Below are 6,240 nucleotides of genomic sequence, written 5' to 3'. Positions count from 1 at the left end.
TTTTTTTTTTTTTTTTTTTTTTTTTTTTGTTGATTATCCTATATGTTGCCCATTTGCTAGTTTTTGAATTAAATGCTGCTTTATAAACAATTTTAATTAAACTGTTCAGTAAAAATTATGGATGGGGTGATAGATAAGAAGATATGAAACCCTAAGAAAATGTTTCTGGAAGATAAAAATAATTGTTGGATTGCCAAATTAATATCCGAAAAGCTGTATCTTTGTCCATAACTATCAAACATTATTCCACTGAATTGGATGCTCCACCTAGGTGGATGTTCATAAAACTCAGGATGGAACTGTGCATTCTTGGTGACTGGAAGTGCAATGTGGTTCAGGTATGTGACAAAAGTGAGATTTAGTTCAGAAGTGCAAGAGATGAGACAGCTGCTATTGGATAACACAATGAGTTTTACTACAGTGAATTTAATAATTTGGATCCAGCCTGAAGCAGCATTTATCCCACAGTACCAACATCTGATAAACAGTTCAGGTGAAGAAGCAGGACTCAGTGGCCATTTTCACTTAAGTGCATTGGGGAGTGATCATTTCTTCTTCACAGTATAAATCTTTGCTCTATTGGCAAGTATTTGCTAGAAAGTGGTGAAGAATTACACTCATAGTGTTTTGAGTGCTCTGAGGTTCTTAAACAGATCTTTTGAAAAACAAAATGCAAAAAAAAAAATCATGTTTCCCAAAATATTTGTAAGATACAGTGAAAGATGTGTCGTTATACAGTGAAGAACCAGATCTCTTGAAGAGGTCAGAACTGAACTGTTGTATCCCTCACTTTCTTGAGCACATGGTTCCATTATTTTCTGCTGCATTTGTGCTATGAAATAATGATTTAAATGGGTGAAATTTCAATGTTCTGGCCAGTTAAAAAGATGGAATAATGTACTAGTGCAAAGCATATTCAGCATGTTTTCAACGTTTGGACCTTCCTCAGGAATATTTACCCATCATAGTAAGGGCTGCAGCTGGGTAGCTTTGTGAGAGTCAGTTGAATGAGTAACTTCTGCCTGTCTTTGCAGAGTAAGCTGACTAGAAAAGTTGTGTGACTTTGTAATGCCTGACTTTTGGGTTGGTGTAGTTGGAGAAATACGAATGAAGACAGAGTATGAACCTAATGAGTGAACTAAATAAAATTCCATTACTCCACCCTGCTTCAAAAAATGAAGAAAATTAAATCTTAATGCCAAAAGCATTAATATTGTGTAATTGGTAACTCTAACGTTGAATATTCATGAAGCTCTGCAGTATGTTCACTTAAGGAACTGATTGTAATTAAAACAAGCTGTGTGATTAAAATTTGCTTTTTGCTTCACCTCAGTACAAAATCACACTTAACACATATTTAGAATTGAAGTGGGTTTTTTCTTTCGTGTGTATGATAGAAAAGTGTGGTGCCATTCACTCAGGTTGGCAAATAAATTGTTATGGAAAGTACTGTAGTTGCCCTGTTTGTTTATCTTCTAGATTCCATTGTTTCTTCAGAAAATAATTTCTGATTTAACTGGATAATGAGAATTTTAGGAAAAAAATCATAGCCGGCTCTGACTTTAAATTTAAATATTTCCTTTAACAAAAGCACATAAATGGCATGTTCAGTTAGTAATTTTATCCTCTTTGTTCTGTAAAAGTATACTTTTTTTGTTTTCAACAAGGTCAAAAACATAATACTTGGAGGGAACACTTAGAAAATTAATTTGTAGGTCATCTTTAAGTGCCATGGAAATTAAAATAAACATTGTTCTATTGTTCTAACTAAGAAACATTAACAACAACAAAAAAGTTTGTGTTGGAAAAAAATATTTACATGCCTTAGAAACGTTCAACACAATTTGACATCATCTTATTTGCAGAGATCAAACGGTATCATTAGTATTAATTTATCTTTAGATAGATTAAATTATTTTTTACATAGATATAGGCATATATTTTGTTTGTTAAACTAGCTTGGCAATTGTTATTTGTTTGTAGTCAGTTGTTAGGTATAAAGAAGAAATTAAGGGAAGGTGTGAAAAAAGATGAGTAGAACATACATTAAATGTTTCTAGAAAACCTAGAAACTCTAGTTCTAAGTTCTAGCTTTCTATTTCTCTCTTATTTCTTTTGATCTGTGAGGAAAAATACTGGGAAGATGATTTCCTAATTACTGCAGCCTGGGATTTGGATAAAAGAGAACATTAATAAAGAGAATTAAGATTTTAATTCTTAAGAATTTAATTTCTTAGCCAATATAATTAAGAAGTAAGAGAAGGATAGAAGTTGTCTCTCTTCAGCTCACTATTCCTTCCACTGTCTCAAGCAATTTTTTTAGAAGGTAACCTGAAGTCACTTCAGGAAAGGCCATTATTTGAAAAAAAGTTAATTTTAACCTAACAAAGTTTGTCTCCCTGGGCTTCCCTGTAGTCATCTGAGAAGAGAGAGGTTCCTGCAGAATGCAATTCAGAGAGCCTAAATGAAATTTCTGATTTTAGGACAGGAACTTAAGTTGATTCAAAAACAAACAAAAAACCCAAACCGACCAACCAAACAGAAAACTTCAGGAGACAGATGGCCTTAGGCCAAAGTGGGTCCTCAGAAAAGGCTTTATACATATTGTCATGCCTCTTAATCTGTTGAAGGCATGTGGTATTTTTAATAATATAGTATTGAAGATGATGTACAGAATGAAATAGGTCTAGGCTCTTCTTCTTCTCTTGATCCTTCCCTGCAGAGAACATCAACTTTGGTGTTACTGGTTTTGGTAGGAACACTTGAAAGAAATCTCAGATCAGCATTTAGCAACTGTATCCAGCCACATGCAAACTGATGAATCCTTGAATGAAAACAGCAATTCCAGTTGACAAGTAAAAGCAGGCATTTGCATTGTCTATGAGACAACAATTGCTTCCTTGGCTTACCAAGTTTTGATTGCTTTATATCAACTCTAATAACTATAATAGGACTAATGCAATAGGACTAATGCAAAGTTAACTGAATTGATGAAGAGACACAAGTAAACTGGATAAAGTTTCATAGTGGGTAACAAATCAATGCCTAAGGTAAAACTGAGTTTGAGAGCTTCAACGGGAAGAGGGATGCTGAGGTGAAAATTTGGATTTTGGGTGTTGGAAGAACTGTTTTTCATGTTCCTTTACTTATCTGTACACCCAGGATTTGATATAGGAAACTTTACTGGCCTAGTCCTGTCCTGCAAGCCATAAAATGGGAGGACAAGGTGTGACCTGGTAAAGTTAAAGGCATAATAGCGTTGCAGCAAAACAGCACAGGGAAAACTTGCAGGTTTAGAGGCAAACAAAATGTACAGTTTGTCTCTTCAAAGTAGAGACTGAAAGCTTTGATTGGAAGTTTATCTCTTTCTGTAGTGAGTGGAAGCTTCGATTGTGCTTTGTGGAAAAGAAAGCAGATTTCTTACAAAGTTTGCTATAGAAGAATTAAATGTAGTTTGTTTTGGTCGTGTGCATCTATGATGGAGAATCTGGCAATAGTGAGTGAAAACCTAGAATGATATATATATTATCTCCTTGTTGTTAAAGCAACCTTATTGTGGAATTTCTGTTATAGATTCATGTAGTAGGTTGAAACCTACAAACCAAACCATTGCAATTCAGTTTGCTAGGTACACAAGGGAAATAATACTTCCAGTGTGAAATAACTTTTAGAGTTGTGAAGTCAAGTGGCCTTTTTCAAATTTTTAATATCTCAAGAGAGACGACCGTCCACTGTATCTTAGACCAGTCTTATATTTTGGTTTTTTACATTTCTTTGCCTAATAAAACCTGATGTTTATACTGGCTGAACTAGTAAGAAATACTAGTAAGAAATGGAGAAAAAGAAGAGATACTTCAAGCCTCTATCCCAGAAAATAGATTTATTCCTACTGCTATATAGTCTGTGAGAGAAAACCAGTGGGAGTGCAAGAGCATCTTAAGACATTCCCCCAGTTTGTACCATTGATTTGAGCTGAGATTATTCTCATGGTTTTTCTGACTCAGCCACACGTGAGGCTTTTGGACCAGGAGTGTAGGCAGTGCTGTACAGCTGAATGTATATGACAGGGAGAGGTGTCATCTCAAAATAAAAAAGACACATTTTTGCCATGAGAAAAATCATTCACTGGAACAACCTCCCCAGGGATGTGGTAGTGTCCCCATTACTGGAGGTTTTCAAGATACAGTAAGACAGGATCTTCAATAATCTCATCCAGGGTCCCTTTCCCACAAAGGGTTGGGCATGTTGATCTTTCAAGGTCCCTTCCAACCTGGGCTGTTCTGTGATTCAGTGATAATAAGTAGGAAAAAGATGGAGAACAGCAATAATACTTTGTAAAGTAAATAAAACATTGTAAAATAAGTGGTGTATAAACCTTCATGCCGGTCTCAGCTTCTTGATTTTCTGGGAGAGGAAGTTTCTATCTTGGTTTGCACCTATGTCTTCTATTAAAAGGTATTGAAGTCAAATGGGATTTTCTTCACACAGCCAAAAAATTGGGAATGTCATTTTGTGTGTGTGCAAGCAGATGTGCCTGTATGTGTAAGACTGCAAAGTTTGAAAAGTGCTGCTTTACTGTCATTTCTCCGGTGAAATTGAATTCTTTCTGTATGATGCATCTTAAAGAACTGAAAACACTTTCAGGGGCCTGCCACCCAAATAGCCTCTTAAAAACATCTGAAGATCTAAAACATGACAAAGCAGGGAGATGCCAAGCATTCTTCAGACTGAGATATGTTTACTTCTTCCAGGAAGCTTCTTAGGAATCCAGCACAGTATTGTCCTGGATCTTAATCCTGGCTGTGATCTTAGCATGTACTGTTTGTATTAACTAGAAAAATATAAAAAAAGTCCTTTTCTCCCATTGCTTTCTTCTGCCTGTTGTTCTGTCCATCTCTGTCTTTGCATTGCCAATTACTCATGATGGACAAAAAGGCACTTTTCCTTTGTTTACTTTGTTGCAATCAATTTCTTTTAGAAATTGAAGCTGCTTCCACCAGTGAACATAAGGGCTGCACATCCAGGTCTTGCAAACCATTCATCTGATCCCACATAAGGATCATGTTCATGCTATTCCAAAAGCAGAAACCTTCTTTAACACTCACTGTTTTCAGCCATCTGCAGCTCAGGCCTTTCCAGGTCCAGGAGCTTTACAGGATTATCACTGTACCTCTCCTCTAAATGCATCTAATCTCTGTTTGAACTGAATTATTGTGTCTCCATTCTTTTACAACTTCCTTTAGTAACAAAATCAATTATTTAATTGTATACTGTTGTGAAGGGACTTCTTTTCTACTCAAACCATTGCCTAATAACTGCTTTTGACATCCTTATCCACATGTACTGTGAGCAATTGTAAGCAAATAATTAATAGACCACCTTCTTCAGTCTATTCATCATTTTCTAATCTGTTTCTATCCAGAAGTGTCTTTTTTGCATGGAAACCATTTGCAATTTCTGACCACTCTTTCTTCTATGAATCATTTGGTTTTAAGTTGTTGGTGTTTGTTGCTGTTTTACTGGGGGGGGAAGGTGTTCTTGTTTTGTTTGGGTTTTTGGTTTTTTTGATATGTGACTAGAACTGTTTTAAAGTTTTGGGCTCATATTCTATAGTGTTTTCAGCTTTTTACTAGTAATTCTTAACATTTTTTCCTTTTTGGCTGCTGCTGAATGCTATTTTCAGAGAACTATTCAAAATTACTCTACTCTCTTTCCTGACTTGTAAAACATAATGACTCTTATTTAGCTAAGCGTATTCTACATTTGTTTTTTTCTCATGTGCATTGATTTGCCTTTTTCACCTGACATTTTATTATTCAGGTGCTCAGTATCCCATAAACTACCTTGGCTGTCTTTAGATCTGATTTTCCCATCTTGTCTTTAATCATGTGTACAGATCCACTTTTCCAGATTCTTCATGACTATGTTGAACACCTCTACCTGTGGAAGTGTAATCTCTGCAGCGCACAGAGCAACTTCTGTCCTTTATTTTCTTCCTTCAGTTACAAGAGGTATTTCTCTTTTGTCCTGTTAGAGCAGTTTCCTTAAGATGCTTGGTAAAAAATTTTGACAAAACCTCTCTTTGAAAAATACACGTGCCTGTATTAAAATGCATGTTGATTTCTGTAAAGGCATTTAACGAAATAGCAAAGTTTAGATTGCTGGACAGTCCTGTATTAATTTATCATTCTTGTATCTGGATCCATTTAGTAATAAAATATTACATTGATTTCTTATCTA

At 35.3% G+C, this 6,240-nt stretch overlaps 1 protein-coding gene across 7 annotated transcripts in view; it reads left to right on the top strand.

Moving 5' to 3' along the window:
• The window catches only part of MRVI1 (murine retrovirus integration site 1 homolog), a 61,674-nt gene that overhangs the window by 11,195 nt on the left and 44,239 nt on the right, over positions 1 to 6,240 (top strand). The window contains exon 1 of one of the 7 annotated variants that reach the window (XM_017727391.1): positions 5,987 to 6,011. The exons of the other annotated variants lie outside the window; for them this stretch is intronic. The gene's annotated coding sequence lies outside the window, so the exon portion shown is untranslated. Of the gene's footprint in view, positions 1 to 5,986; positions 6,012 to 6,240 lie in introns of those variants that run through there. 7 annotated transcript variants of the gene reach the window in all.

This window comes from Corvus brachyrhynchos, unplaced genomic scaffold, assembly GCF_000691975.1.
Source record: "Corvus brachyrhynchos isolate BGI_N302 unplaced genomic scaffold, ASM69197v1 scaffold542, whole genome shotgun sequence".
Classification (NCBI taxonomy): Eukaryota; Metazoa; Chordata; class Aves; order Passeriformes; family Corvidae; genus Corvus; species Corvus brachyrhynchos.
This window is presented reverse-complemented; position numbering and strand designations above follow the sequence as displayed.